This window comes from Adiantum capillus-veneris, chromosome 1 (genome assembly GCF_014529385.1).
Source record: "Adiantum capillus-veneris isolate H3 chromosome 1, ASM1452938v2, whole genome shotgun sequence".
NCBI lineage: Eukaryota > Viridiplantae > Streptophyta > Polypodiopsida > Polypodiales > Pteridaceae > Adiantum > Adiantum capillus-veneris.
Genome location: NC_140931.1, coordinates 91,900,984 through 91,917,179, shown reverse-complemented (window position 1 = coordinate 91,917,179; position 16,196 = coordinate 91,900,984). Strand labels below are relative to the sequence as shown.

General features: G+C 44.7%; 1 long non-coding RNA gene across 3 annotated transcripts in view; it reads left to right on the top strand.

Moving 5' to 3' along the window:
- Nucleotides 1-13,786, top strand: part of LOC147465181 (uncharacterized) — a 48,577-nt gene extending 34,791 nt beyond the window's left edge. The window contains exon 3 of one of the 3 annotated variants that reach the window (XR_015188969.1): nt 13,562-13,786. This is a non-coding gene — a long non-coding RNA (uncharacterized LOC147465181). The other 2 variants (XR_015188974.1, XR_015188975.1) reach the window with 2 other exon arrangements.
- Nucleotides 13,787-16,196: the final 2,410 nt, after the last annotated feature.

The following is a 16,196-nucleotide window of genomic DNA, read 5'->3' as shown; positions in this document are numbered from 1 at the left end:
GTGGTCGCTATGAGACATTTTGGTCAGCTGCATTTGGACCTAGTGGTATCCAAGGAGGGATATGTATGATTATTGCGGACTCATGGCAGCAGGCCATTGTGGATAGAGATATTATTGTGCCAGGCAAGGCTCAATGAATTACTATGCAGGTCCAGGGTTGCCTCATGGGTTTCCTGAACATATATGCGTCCAATGTGGCAAATGCACGAGCAGAGTTTTGGTCACATATCATAGAGTCTTTGCCGCATGTAGAGTGTTGGGGGAGACTTCAATATATTAGAGGACCCCTCAGACAGGATCAGAGGTAGTCATGCTACTGTGCACGGGGCTGAGTTGGCAGCTTGGGAGCGTCTATGTATGACCTTGAGGGTTTTTGATGTTTGGTAGCATACAGGCTTTGTGCGGCTCCCAGACAACTTGTCTTTCTCTCGCTTTGACCGGAGAGTAGGAAGAGATTCGGGAGTGGCGACCCATCACCATTCTCAACTCACCCTACAAAATTCTAGCGGCGCCAAAACCTCAGTAGGTCAAAAAGTACACACTTTCCCTTGCATATTGGAAGCTTTTCGGTGAGGTGCAAGTCAATTTCATAATTTCATTGTGCTGTAATTCTCTGTTTTTTCACTGTTGGGTGTCTAAAACCCTGTACACGCGTTTGGTTTCTGTTCAGCTGCCTTGGCAAACGCGCATAAACCCCCAAAACTGTACATGATCATGTGAGTAGCCCAACTAGTGGGGCATTACGATATGTGAAAAGGGGAGAGAGAGATGCGCGAGAGCAAATCATAGCGCTACATGAGACAAAGGAGAAGGCAAGCTTTTCATTGCAGCTGTGAACCTGTACCCACTACTCACACACACTCTGTAGGTCACTTATGAGTAAATTTCAGCCTCCTCTCTCATTTTTGGGCGCCCCCTCTTGGGATGAGAGTCTGGAGTGTGTGTGTTGACCTGCACGTTGCTCTCCTACTGCCATGTGTCCAGTTTGCCTCTTTTGAGTTAATTCCCTAGTTCCGACCAACTTATAAAGTTGTAAGTGACTTGTCGAGTGGCTCAAATTCCATTTGGCACACACATGCTTCCATACTCATCAAAATTCAGTGCTAAAAGAATGAATTAGGGGAACCGGATGACAACACATCACGAGATTCTGGAAAAAAAATCAGATGGTAGCACATTTGAAGGTTCCGACGAATTGACTATTCCGAGAGATCCCCGGAGATCAGCAGGGTTGAATGTGGTGCAGACGGGACTGCACAAGAGGGGAGTCACTCCGTTCCTTTGTCACAAGTTACCCAAATGGAATAAAGTCGCTGATTTTCCTTTGGATTTTAGGGATACTGATGGGTTGACAATATACTGTTGGATGACTTTATGAAAGAAGTACTTCGATATGAGAATTTTCGAAAATGAATTTCATTTTTGTGTGCTCACTCATGTGATTGTGTTGAGTGCAGGTTTGAAAGACGAAATGACTGCAGCATTTTGGTCTTGAGATTCTATGGACATGATCGCAATAAGAATTAGTTAATCCGACATCAATAAGGTCCGGTGTGGATCTAGATGCGATTGCTAAACATGTTGCAGGTTTGAAAGACGAAACGACTGCAGCATTTTGATCTTGAGATTCTATGGACATGATTGCAAAAAGAATTAGTTAATCCAACATCAATGAGGTCCGGTGTGGATCTAGATGCAATTGCTAAACATGTTGCTAGGAGTCATTGCCCTAGATCTCGATGGATTCTATGTGATTTGATGTTTAGTGATTGCCGTCTTTGTGCAAGTGCTGGATTTGTGTCGTCTAGTGCGTCGGTACTTAGAGTCAGCGTCTATTGAACTGCTTTATGGCTCATGTCTGATTTTGCATGCATAATCGAGGGTGATAACAATTCTTTCAAGAGGGGGATATGTCACAAAGTGATGATGTGGCATGACCATTTAGTAGAGAAATGGCCAAGTGGACAAGAGGAATGGACTGGATTTATGAAGCACCGGTCGTGGGGTCCAAAACCCTAAAAGACAGAAGCTTGAACCTTGAAAGGGATTTTCGTAAAATGCGTTGACATGTTGACGTGGCAGATCGTACGGATGCTAACGTGGCAGAGCCGTACATAATTTTTGTGATTTACGTTGCAGGTGCCACGTGACAAGCTGTAGGGATTTCCGCGAATTACGCTGGCTCCTTTTGGGAATCTCCAGCACTAGCTTTTAAGGACCATAGCTTTTGGGTTAAAGTGCTTTTGAACTGATTACTTTTGGGGCTCTGCTCTTGGATATCCCATGTAGTGTTTATAAGAGCCCTTGGGACCTCATTCTGAGAGCATTTGGACGCATAGTTTGAGAGCAGAGGTTCCTCGAGAGTTGTACTTTGCAATGATTAATGATAAAGAAATACCGAAAGGAAACACAAACGCTCGTTGTTGCTGCTCAGGCGTGCTCTCGCCATCGCCTTCAACTCCCCCTCGCGCTGCCCTGTCCCGCCTCAGCCCCTCGCTGCCCTGAGTTGCCAGCCCTTCGCGCGTGTTGCCTGAGTTGACCGCCCGCTTCTCACTTTCCCCTCCTCGCACTGTCCGCAGCCTGCCCACATTCCCCCACCTCCACCTCGTGTCTTTGTCGGAGCTGGTTCAGAGCAGCACCGACTCACTTCGTTCGCTTCGACGCCTTCGACTCCCCTGCGTTCGCCCTTGCAGCAACAGACATAGATGGAGGATTATGCTCCACCATAGAGGGACTCCACAGCAACCCCCTCGCCCGACCCCAGAGAACCCACCATCCGACTTGCTCTCTCGCCGACAGAGCAAGCGAGCTTAGATGCAGAGGTGGCGTGCCTTCAGGCCACCTATGTTATCTGCAAGATTCTTGGCACCAGACCCAACAGAAGGGAGGTTCGCTATCTCCTTCAGGCCCGCCTTCTCGCAGAGATGGGCAAGATCCTCGATGTTCAGCTTCTTGGACGTGGCTACTACCAGATAAAGTTTGAGACTCGCGAGATGGTGTCCAAGGTCATCGTGATGAGCCCCCTGGCCATCTGAGCAGTTTGAGCACACTTTCGACAGTGGTGCCACGGTCTCCACCCAGCTACTGACGTTCTTGTCGAGGAGGCAGACCTGCCCATCTCAGTCTGCTTCCCCGGCTTGTGGAGGGAGTATCTTCCGCTCCTTTCCAGGATAGGCTCAGCGATTGGGACTGTCCTGGAGACACCTTGCACGATAGCCTTTGTTGTTGCTAAGGCAGCCGGCATCCCCATAGTACGTGTTCTGGTTCAGGACACCCACGCTCTCTCGAAGGTCATGCTACTACCTCGAGAGAGTGGAGGTTGGTTCCCTTAGAGCGTGGAGTATTCGGGCCTTCCGAATCAGTGTTTTATTTGTTGTCAGATGGGCCTTCGCAAGATGGGCCATCTTGCGAAGGCCTGTCCACGGAGGAGGCGCTGACCTACACTGCAGGCTCCGCCCCAGCCTTCAAGGGCTGGCCAACAGTAGCAGACAGTCACAGGGTACGCAGGTAGAGCTACCCTCCGAGCCTGGGGCTCAAGCAGAGGAGGGATGGCAGCAGGTTTGTGCTTGACGTCGACAGGGGCCACCACGCCAGCCTAGCACTCAGAGTGGTCTCCAGGCTCCAGTCCAGCAGCAGTCGGTTCCCACAGGGAACCGATTCGACCCTCTTCAGCAGGACGAGGTCCCTGCTCCACCCTCCACCTCAGTCTCACCTCCGACAGTCCCTCCTCCTCCCGAGTTCCCCTCCGCTCCTCCCCCCCGCCTCCTCCCTCCACCTCGCCGCCCTCCCTCTGCCGCTCCCCAACCCCCCTCTCCTCTTTCTCTCACGAGCCCCCCTGCTTCCACATCTCCTCCCGCTCCTTCCCCGCAGCCGTCCCAGGGGGCAAGACCATCCTTGGCTGCCAGGAGATCTCTGGCAGCGCTTTTGCCACGAGTTGCTTGGCGAGAGAGGGACAACCTTTCTTGTGAACCCCCCGTCTGGTGCAGACGTCCCCCTTTGCAATAGTTACTCGTGCACTGACAAGCTTCGACATTCGTCGTCGTCGGGATTTCTTTGTCTACGACTTTACACGGTTTCTTGGTGATCCCTCACTAGACTTTGAGGCAGCTTGCTTCAGAGTTCATGTACTGTTCCTTGCAGCTAGAGGGATAGAGGCCCTGGACTCAGCGGTTGGCTTCTCTTTTCCCCTATGTTGCAGGGACCAGCCTGAGTGGACTTTAGACTTAGTGTTGGAGTGGCTGCAAACACAGGCCCTTGAGTTCATACATCCCATGGGAGACCTAGGGGTTACAAACTTGGTTGTGGCTGGAGTGGCTGCAAACACAGGCCCTTGAGTTCATACATCCCATGGGAGACCTAGGGGTTACAAACTTGGTTGTGGCCGTTGGCCAAGTTTTCATTGACACCTCTAGACTCAGTAGGATGTAGACACATTGTGGTTCACTTCTTTGCTGACACGCAGAGCCTGCCATGCTATGTACACATACATGAGGACTTCTGGATAGAGGAGGTTACCTTGCGCACGGCTTGTTCTTGGGCTTGGGCTAGACACTCTTTGCAGTCACGCCTATCTCGGGGACGCTCGGATGCGGATTACTGCCCATCCAAGCCTGTCTCAAAGATAGCACGGTTAGCTGTTGCTACGGCATCAGTTCTCTCTCGCTCCCCACGAGGATCGTCTCATGGAATGTGCAGGGATTAGGTGGACCCAGTTTTAGCGCAAGAGGGGCTGGCTGCATCAGGAGCTTCAGCTATGCCTTGTTGGAGGAGAGATTGACCTTCTTATGCTACAGGAGCATCATTTGTGTGAGAGCCGCATTAGACGCTGTAGTTAGCTTTTGCGTGGGCGGTATGAGACATTTTGGTCAGCTGCATTTGGACTTGGTGGCATCCAGGGAGGGGTATGTATGACTATTGCGGACTCTTGGCAAGAGGCCATTTTGGACAGAGGGATTATTGTGCATGGCAGGGCTCAGTGGATCACTATGCAGGTTCAAGGTTGTCTCTTGGGCTTCTTGAACATCTATGTGCCCAATGTGGCAAGTGGACGTGCAGAGTTTTGGTCTCACATTGTAGAGTCTCTGCCGTAGGCAGAGCAATGGTGCATTGGGGGTGACTTCAACATGTTGGAGGACTCCTCATACAGGATTGGAGGTAGCCATACTACTGTGCATGGAGTTGAGTTGGCAGCTTGGGAGAGGTTATGTAGGACTACGTGTTTCAGATGTGTGGCATCATTCTAGCTTTGTGAGGCCCCTAGACAGCTTGGCCTTCTCTTGTTCGGACTGCGGAGTGGGAGGAGTGAATCTATCTTGGATAGATCGCTTCTTCACTAGTGACCACTTCTGTGACTTGGGTGGGACGATTTATATTCTGGCTGGGACTTCTTTTTCGGACCATGCACCAGTGATCCTCATAGTGACAGATAGAGAGAGGAGGGGGAGCACGATGCTACGCATCCTCGAGAGGGTCTTGCTGGACTCTGCGCTCAGAGAGCGAGTGGTGGCTCTTTGGACAGAGTGCTTAGACATGCAGGACTCTCTTGCTGACAGAGTGGCCTTTGGACTTGCTCAACTTAGTCGGCTATTTCTTCAGGAGTCTACGGCTTGCCTGGCTGCAGCGAGAGAGGAGGGGCAGTGTCTCCGACGGGGCATTTCTTCCTTGCAGAGGATGCAGGAGCAGCATCTAGACAGTCCCTGGTTGGAGGAGCAGTTGCAGCAAGCTCGCTAGGAGCTCACCAACACAGAGGAGAGGCGCCATGAGTTTGCTTTTTATCGACAGGCATCTGAGTGGACCTAGGTGGGTGAGAGAGTGACAGGGGATTTCTTTGAGACAGTGGGACCCCGACATGCGCGTGCCAGGGTCCGCCAATTGAGGAGGCCTGACAAGTCAGTTGCTTCAGAGCCAGAGGACATGCGTGCAGTTGCTACTGACTATTACCGTGACCTGCTGTCAACAGAGCCTCAGTCAGAGCGTTAGGATGCATGCAGAGAGCAGGTTTGGACACAGATGCCTTGTCTTGTGACTGAGGAGATGTGCCAGAGGCTTGAGGTGCCTCTTCAGCTAGAGGAGCTCCACGCGGCCTTCAGAGCACTTTGCCCTGGTAGCTGTCCAGGTGAGGATGGTTTGACTCCCAACTTTTTCTTAGAGTACTGGGACTTGCTTGGCTTAGATCTCTGTATCGCTTTTCAGTACATCCGACACACAGGAGAGATGCCTGACAACTTGGGACTTGCTTGGCTCAGATCTCTGCAACGCTTTTCAGTACATTCTACATATAGGAGAGATGCTTTACAACATCAGTGAGGGCCTAATTTACCTCATTCCCAAGGAGGGTGGCTCCTTGGATGAGATTCGACAATGGCGGCCCATCATCATCCTCAAGTGAGCCTACAAAATTCTTGCCAAGGCTCTGAGTTTGAGGATTGAGCCACTTCTAGAGAGCATTATACATGGGACACGGACAGATTTTGTCAAGGAGCGTAGTATCCTTGACAACATCTTTACTTTTTGGGAGGCATCTGCGCTCGCGCGCCTCCGTGGTGAGGATCTGGTGATACTTCTTCTCGTTTTTGAGAAGGCCTACGATAGAGTTGATTGGGACTTTTTGGAGGGCACTCTACGTAGGATGGGCTTCTCAGATGCCTGGATTAGAGGTGTGTCAGCTCTTTACAGACGGACACACAGTTAGGTACTTTTGGCAGGTGGTAGAGGTGATCGTTTCATGCTCACACGTTCGGTCAAACAGGGCTGCCCTCTTGCCCCCTTCCTCTTTCTGTCCTATGCTGAGGCGATGAGCAGATTTTTGGTTTCACAGCAGGTTGGTCTACATGGCTTAGCGCTCCCTATTCGAGGCGACGAGCTACTGGATGCTGAGTTTGCAAACGACTCAGCTTTGTACTTGGAGGGCCAGGAGGCCAACCTTCACAGGTGTGAGCAGGTTCTTGAGACTTTTTGTTGTGCATCAACGTACTGATCAACTGGAGAAAGACAATGCCTTTCTCGGTTGGTAGTGCTCCTGTGCCTGATTGGCTGCCAGGTGAGGGTTTCAAATGGATTCTCCCAGGGACTACAATTCAATACTTGGGCTGTCAGGTTGGCTTGGACTTGTCTCCTGAGCAGCAGATTGCTCCCCTCCTCCTGACCATCAGGAGGAAGCTGTTACATTGGAGCTCCGCACGACTTTCTCTGGCAGGCAGAGTTGTAGTGGCCAACCAGGTGTTAGCTACTATGTGCTACATCACATCTTGTTGGATCTTTTCGAGTTCCTGCATCAGCCAGGTAGAGAGACTGATCAGGAATTTCCTTTTGGTCAGGGCGCGACACTTAGATAGCCTGGGCCAAAGTTGCCTGGCAGGTCATCACTCTACCTTCTTCTTAGGGGGGGTTGGGGATCATAGACCCAACACAGCAGAACAAAGCCCTTCTTGGGAAGTTTGTTATCAAAGGATTGCTTCTAGGGGAGGAGCCTTGGAAGGAGTTTTTGCTTCAGTGGCTTAGTGCTAGAGTGCCTCAGGTTGGAGGCTCTTGGAGACCTTCGACCAGATGGATTTTCACAGAGATACGCAGAGTTGGCCTGAGCAGGAGACTAGAGGACCGTTTTGCTGTGAGTCTGCTCCGCTCTTGGGAGCAGCTGCAGAGAGGCCTGGAGCAGCACCAGCCTACTTGGACGGAGGAGCGCCTGAGAGAGCCCTTGTTTGGAACCCCATGGTTAGCACTCTGAGAGGCCACTTGGTTGGTAGTAGGCCTCATGTTTCTTGGGGTCCCATGACAGAGGGTCCAACACGCACTTTAGGTGACTGGCTACAGTTCTCAGGCTTGTCAGAGGAGCTTCAGAGCATCCATCTACAGGGCATGAGAGGGGTGCAGAGCATGTGTCGGGACATCATAGAGGCAGTACCAGCTGAGTGGCTCACACCTCTCAAGTCTGGAGGGCCCAAATGGATGGGAGCCTTCACGCAACTGGAGGTCCTCATCGCAGTTTGGGCTTGCTCAGAGACTGTATCCTCCCTGTTTTTCGAGCTACAGGGTGAGGGTCATTTACATCGAGTTTCAGTAGAGGCCTCACAGGTGGCAGAGTGCTGTTTTTAGAAGATCCGAGTTGTGGGCATCTGTGGGAGGACTTGTGTCATAGATCTTGACCCAGCAGCTCTTGAGACTAGCCACTGGAGGCTGTGGGCTTGGGAGAGCTGTCCACTGGCACGAGTGCAGTGGGATCTTGTAGAGTGGTTTTGGAGGGACCCTTTCGCCTCAGCCGACCATCCAGGTGTCCCTTTCTTTCAGGACACTGTTCGACTGAGGCGTCACATATTGGCAGCACGGAGAGAGGCTCGTCTTGCTGTAGCACCTCATTGACAGGAGGAGGGTCTCATAGTTGAGTTCTTGTCAGCTATTTGGGCGAGGTTGTGGGACGCCAGACAACCGCGGCGAGTCACTTTTTTCCAGTGGCTGGTTGCACATAGAGCTACAACAGTGGGGAGCTGGCTTATACATAGTGGTCTCTCGGCAGCATGCGCAGCTTGTGACCATCGTGTGGAGAGTCAACGTCATTGTCTTTGGGACTGTCCTATGGCACAACAGGTTTGGCTTCGTGTCCTTCTGCTGATGCCAGCTCTTCTACAGCACGGCAATACACTTGGGGGGCAGTTGCTTGGTCCACTCTCATGGGCCCGACACTACAGTTTGAGCAATCCTCCACCAACAGGATGATAGTGATGCAAGGGGGTCGACCTACACTCCAGCCTGCTACAGCGCTTACTCCACAGGAGTGGTGCAGTGAGAGAGGAGTGTTGGGAGCTCGTCTGCGGCCTGACACTCTGGTTCATGTGGCGGGCCCGCTGATTCAGCATCTTTGAGGCTCACCCTGTACCACAAGTAGAGACAGTTCGAGATCTTTGGCTAGAGCTGATCCATACTCTCAGGGGACAGTTTGAGAGACTCCAGGGCAGCTCCAACCGCATGCGAGAGCGTAGAGAGGCTTTCCTTTGACTCTGGCGCTCTGGGCCTTTCTTCACCATGGTCCAGGGTGTGCTCAGATGGCACTACCGTCCACCTGTGTGGCTTTTCCCTCCTCCCATCTCTTGATGTAGCCTCATTGTACTATGCTGGTTTTTTCGTTGGGAGAGTCTTCCCTTACTAAATTGGCAAATTTCTTGAAAAAACTGTGGACTTAATCCGGCTTTTGTTTCTACATCGGCCACCCCCATTGTCTCAAAATAAGAGGACTCTTTTGCAGGGATACAGTGGCCTTGGAGGTCGTCAAAGGATTCCAAACAATCTTTGTACTCTTAATGAGTTTACTTTTGTTGGAAATGGTTCCAAAGGTTTCTAAAGTTTTCCCGTTTCTACATGGAAGGCAAATTGAGATGGAATCCTTTGAAGTTGATCACCAACTCAAATTTTACCTAATAAAGCCTACTCCGCTCTGATCCTTAGTGAAACCTATGTGTTTCTTGCCACTCTTCCTACCGTGACTGTTGAAGAATGCAGACTTAAGTGTTGAAAAGAGGATTATTTTTTGATAAGGGCAAACTTATTAAGGCACCCTTTAATCTCTACTTGAAAAACTCTAATGTGCCTCTAATGCAATACTCTACATTAGAACAAAGAAAATGATGGAATTTGCAAAAAGCAACCCTAACTACTATATGAAATCAATTTGGAATGTATTCAGGGCTTACTTGAAATGTGTCTACAAGCTCTTGGACCCTAAAGCTAGATGTAAGTCGAGCATTATGTGGTTTGACCACGCAATGTGGTACATTCTTAACCACTTGGAACTCCTCTTTCAGATAAACCTAGTGAGTTTGAGCTCTCACTCTTCTGCTCATGGCTTGGTGGACAAGCCCATACCTTGATAGTTGCACATATTGCCTTTAATTATTTCAGAAGCTTATGCTAGATATTTTTGAAGAGCCAAAATATGAGGAGCTTAGCATCTTCCTGACCACTTATGCTAACTACAAAGGAGTGAAACTTTCTACTAGTGTCTTGTGTTGAATGTCACAAACTGATGACGTGGCATGACCACCCGCGGGCATGGACAAGTTGACGTGGCAGAGTGCCTTGTGTCAACGATATAGAATTCCGCAGTTCGCATTGACATGCTGACGGGGCAGCAATACGGAACTCGCAATTTGCGCTGACATGCTGACGTGGCAGCAATACGGAACTCCGTAGTTTGCGTTGACATGCAGACATGGTAGACAATACGGATTTTCGCTGTTCGCGTTGACATGCTGACGTGGCAGAACTGTACGGATTTCCGCTTTTTGCGTTGGATGCTTTTACTGGCAGATTTTGGGAACAGTTGCTTTTGGGACTCAATTGCTTTTGAGTTTCATGCTTTTGGGGCTCTGCTTTTAGCTCCCCTTGTAATGTTTATAAGTGACTCGAGGGGGCTCACTTCTCAAAGCATCTGGACGCAGAGTCTGAGAGCGAGCGCCCGCGGGAAGTTGTACTTTGCTCAAATATAAAAAGAAATACCGAAAGGGGCGCCAATCTTTGGGGCCAATACTCCGCCGGGCCGTGTCGACTCTCTCGCTCTCTTTCTATTAAAGTTCAGTGATTTTGAAGTTTTTGTTCGTGTGTTGCTATTGATTTCTCACTTGGAGTGTCCAAGCCGGCTACATTAAAAAAGAGGCCACTCCCTCCTTGAAAAGGCCTAGCTCTCTCACCTCACCCGGCAACACTTTCACTTCTTCTTTAATCCTAGGATCTTCTTCTGGTAGCAATAGAGGAAAAACTAGGAGCTTCACTAGAGGAAGAGGGAGGAGTCATTTAGTTAGAACATGTGATTTTGATATGATTGTAGGTACATTTTGAGCCATGCAGAAAAAGAAGTATATCTAAAGCTACAAGCAACAAAAATATGGTTTTTGTACATTGTTGCTAGTAGAACGATCTTTTGCATTTATCTCGTTCTAGTCGTATATTGTGGGAAAGTTTCTTTGGTAACCATGATCTTTGCAACAATATTTTGATGGGATGGACCTATCTCAATCCTATTAAAAACTTTGTTAATAACATTGATTTTTGAGAAAAGGTGTTATTCTTGAGTGCACTCGCATAAAGTATATATTTTTTTGCAGAAAGTTTGAAAGCTTTGGTGAACATGTCTGCTCTTGTAATTTACGACTGTCGATAATGTGAAGGCAAGAAGGATTATTGCTAAATAATTTAAGTCATATTTCAAATTTTCCAAAGAATCTGCACCTCTTTGCAATAACCGATTGGATAATTTTACTGGAGTCTGCAGTCCTACTGACTCGTCTAAAGTTGTAGAAAATATTTTCTTTACAAAGTTACTTCACTTTCTCCACATTGGCTTTCTGCCAATAGTTCTTGGGTTGATTCAGAGTTGTAGCTTTTTACAAAACCTTTCATTGAAAAGGTTTAGTGTGAGATTTGATAAGGCTTCCAATGGCCCTACTATTATGTGTAAAAAACTTACTTGGTTAGGTGCTCATGATAGACTCTTGGGTCTAAAATTTGTCTCTCTTTCACCACAGCCAACAATGATGTCAATTTTAATCACCAATTTCTGCAAAAAGAGTGGTCACTATTTGGACACTACAAAACTACTTGTCTGCTTTCCAACCCTCAAAATCCATACACAAGTTCAATGGATTTCGGATGCGTGTAATGGGATTTACACAAAATAACAGAGGATATCACATATTGCCTTAGTCTCATTCTTTTTGAGTTCGAACTACTTTTGAGCTGAGAAATAAAAAATATGCAAAGATTTTCTGAAAGTGATACCATTTTCTTTTGGCTTATCAAAAACTTTAATGAAGTGACTTTTAATCTCCTAAAACAAATCTTTTATCTTTTTACTGCCGGCATTACCCAATGCTATGTGAACATTTTCCTTATGGGGGACTTATAACATCCTATTAGAGATTATCATCCTATTAGAGATTATCAGAATGACCTTTGATAAGGTCAGGCTCTAAGGATATTCCAAAATTTCACTTGTTAAGAAATCCAAATGGATAAAAAGATCGAATCAGTAACCTCCGAAACACTTTCATGAAGAAGGGACTTGGTGGGAGTATATCTTGGGATTGCTTTGTGCAATTTGGTGGTCGTTGTTTTAGACAATGTAATTGTATCCCAATGGGGTTCTCTTGCTCTCCCACTATGTGCAATCTTACCTCGCTTATTTTGAGTATGATAGATTTATAAAGATTATGGCTGATAAATATTCTCTCCAAAAACTCGGCTTCTTTTACATACTTCTAGATACATAGATGACCCATTAAGCGGTAACAAAATAGGGGTTTTTAAAATAAACTTCCATCCATTTATCCCAACTTTCTAAAAAATGAACCAACCCATGGTTCAAGATTTGAGCAAGAACGGAGATTTTTATGTTCTTTGGCTTAATTTCATAACTTCTCCGTCACTTTACTTAATCCCTTTCTTGGGGTTTTAAACTTTAATTTTATTTGAAAAAGGGACAAGGTAAACATTGTACCCGCAACATTCGTACAGAAGAAAAGTAAAAGATGTGCCAAAGCAGCAATTAATATCTAGTTTGGCATACTTTATCTAATCTTATATTCTTCCTAGATATCGTCTTAGCCTTTGAGGAAATTCATATCTTAACCAACACGTTTTGTCTTAACGGACTCAAAAGGCTTGACATAAGCTTTACCAGCACTAGAGCTCTTAAGTATAGTAGTTGGCATGGTCTCATGTATGATTGTAATACTCTCATCGACTTGATATTGGCTTATCTGGGCGTTACTCTGACCTTATTTGGTTATTTGGCTTATGAAAAACTCCTCTACTATTTGATAAACATTATGGAGTTTAGCTTGCGATAGGTGCTTACCCTCTTTTTATGGGAACCTCACCTTAGACTTTGTTGCCTTTGTCATTACCTACCTTTATTGGGAAGGGGTGCTTTAGTATCAGGGCACTGAGTCTTAATCTCTGACGACTTGCACTTGGAAAAGTCCCGCGTTGGGACTGTTCTCTCACAAACAGTGTGCTATTGAGTTCTTGACAAAAAGGTAAGAGTTTGTGGTGGTCTACCATCTATTGCCGATTCTACTAGACAAACACGGTAACTGTTGATATGGAAGCTTCCTCATCTTAGGTTGATTTTTTGACCTCCTGTTCTATTTTTTGAAAACTGATTATTGGCTAATGGTTACAAGATTGTCATTGGTAAAGTTCGATTCTGGGATTGGGTTAAGCTATTTTTGAAAAATTTAGTCTGATTCTAAAACAACTCATAGTAAGATTTGAAAGGATGATTCTCCCAATGCTTAATGCTGTTACAAGATGCCATATGCCCATCTTTTACAAATCTCTGGCAAAAGATATTTTTCTATCTTCTTAAGCCCTGACATACAACGACTTGCTGAGGCTTTTCACGAAATGATGGGCTATATAGTGCAATTTATGGTAGTCTTTGGCTGAAACTTAGGGTTATTTAATAGCTAACGGAGCATTACTTGGTGTGTACATTGCATGACTTTTCACTTTTTTTTGAATTACTGCTCAACAGTCAGTTCTAACTATGAGATTGCTTTTTCTTGGTTGGCAGAATCTGAACAAACAGTGGGCCCTGAACTGATACATTTACTGGTTCTTTTTACCATTACTATTATATAAATTGTTTCAAAGACTTTAATGATGTATTAAATCTGATATCCAAATCTCTGGTTAAATTTTTTTTCTGAAGCTCTTTCGTGGGTTGTAATGTATGGATGACATTGGTTTATACTCTGGGTTATTGTGTTGTGATGAATTTCACTCGATTGATTCTTTCTGATTTGACATTTTTTTGTGAGTTACATAATATGGGATTGCACAAATAACGAGATCTCCCTTGTCACGTTTTGCATGGGAAAGGCTAGTGCCTATTAGACCCTTTTTTTTTTGTAAGTCGATGATTAGTTCATCACTTGGATGGTATCTCACAACATTGCTTGAAGATGCTTTCTCCTAACTTGTATATCTTAACACTAGTTATGTAATCGGACACTCAAGTGTCTTGAGACATTGAAGTGTCCTGTTTTTCTTGCAAGTTGTCATAATTATTTGGTGAATCTAGAAAAAACATTTATAGGTCACGTTCATACCTTAGGTCAGTTATGAGGTGAAGAACATAGCCAAATTTTACTTTTGTCAAAATTAATACCAAATTAAGATTATGATGATAAGTTTTAAGATGAAAAACTCATAGAAATTTAGTGGAGTTTTAATAAAATTTTCATAAATTCGATATAAGTTCTCATCCAAAGAAGATTTTGCATAGATTTCAAGGTGTATGGATAAGAAAAAACTTGCTATAGCAAGAAATTGAGCTTTCTTAACTTAGTTATGGGATTAGATTTTTGTTATAATAAAAAAAACCAAAATCTTAAAAATGATGACAAAGAGGGAAATTTTGATATTTCAAGACCTCTTTCATTAAGATGATAAGGTTATGGAGAAAAACCTAAATTCTATAACGTGTCTATCGGTTAATACCCATCAACTAAGCATTTCAAGGTTTCAAACTCATAGGTATCTTGTGATTTAAGCTCATCTAAAAAAAATCATACTGCATAATTTCTTGCAAAAAACCATTGTTATGAAAAACTAATGTAAGTGTGTATATAAATCCCCCAATATGGACCAAAATCCAAAAGTGGACTTTATTTTAAGGTCTATCTTTGATAAATAAAAAGTCAAAATTACAACATGCACAGGTTTTGGGATATGACATAAATCACCACATGTAGCTTGCATAACCATCAAAAAGTATCACCATATCTAATGGAGTCATAGATCAAGTATATATGCATCCGAAGACATTGTAAATTTAGATTAACTAAATGTTTTGTGTGAATAATTGAATTTGTAAACGTTGCATATTTGACCCACACGATTTTCATTTAATTCTAGTCGCAAACGATATTTTTATCACATGAAAATTGCAAAAATATGAAACACATTTATAAGTAGTTACTACATATTATTGCATGCACCTTGCTCATTTTTTTCTTAGTCTAGAGTACAAGTTTTAGTGAAATATTGAGTGCTATTTTGCGTAGGTTCTTTTCATGAGTAGTTACAATTGAGGTTGTGATCGAAAGTGAGCGATTATAATTTTTATGAGTACTTTTAATAACATTTTATAAGTTTGCAAAAGCATTTTTTGAGATTTTTTTTTTCGATTTCATGTACCATTTTATTCAAATTCGTGAAAAAAGGACACTTAGTGTTCTTTTTAGTACCAAACTAGTGTTAATTACATCCTGCATAGTATTTAGAACTCCTGCTCTAGAGGTGGATGAAAGCTGACTTCTTTCTATTTGAGCATTGATACGTCGGAAGATGGTTTGCCACTACAGACTTTGAAAAAAATTGGATGATTTAGAGGCTCCCATTGTGGTAGTTTTCTGGTGATATTTCACTTGGTTATCCCTATGGAGGTTATAGGCCTTTTCAACCATGCATAGCTATTTGACTTGTGAGATGGGATTTCAAATTATTTTCCCTAGCTCACATTCTTATAGGACCATTTTTCATTGATGAGGAACATTCCTACTCCAGGGTAGTCTGCATAGATAAATCTAGAAGGTTTTTACATTAGAATGTTTCTCTTCAAAGAAAGCCTGTCTCAACAACTTATGAATATTTACTTGATATCCAGAAAATCATGATTAGATTGACAAAGCTTTTTGTTGCCAATATGTAAAGATTGGTGAAAATTTGGAAAAATTGAACTTATTCGAACCAACTCATCATAAGCATTACGGTGATAGACTTGATGATGAATGGTATTGGTTCTTGTGGTGGGGCACAATGCCTGTTTTTAATAACGGGCTCGCGTACTATCATTTTTTGAAGGAATGAAATTCAAGGTCTTGATTTTCATCTAGCTTTATGATGTTTTATAGATACTAAAGAGGTCTCCTATGATAAATTTGATACTATAGTGATGGTGATGGAACCTACTTGGTGATCAAATACATGCGTATCAGGCAGTTGAAAAATGACTCATAACTGTCTTTTATACTAGTAAGGAGAACTTTTAGATAGATCTTTGAATTTCACAAAAAAGGGGGAAATCAAATGGAAACCTCTAATTGAATCAAGAAAACCAACCATTTATACATTGGAAAGTTAATGTTTGTTTGCTCTTGGATGGCAATTTCTAGAAGGAATTTTCTAGCCAATGGATTAGTGCA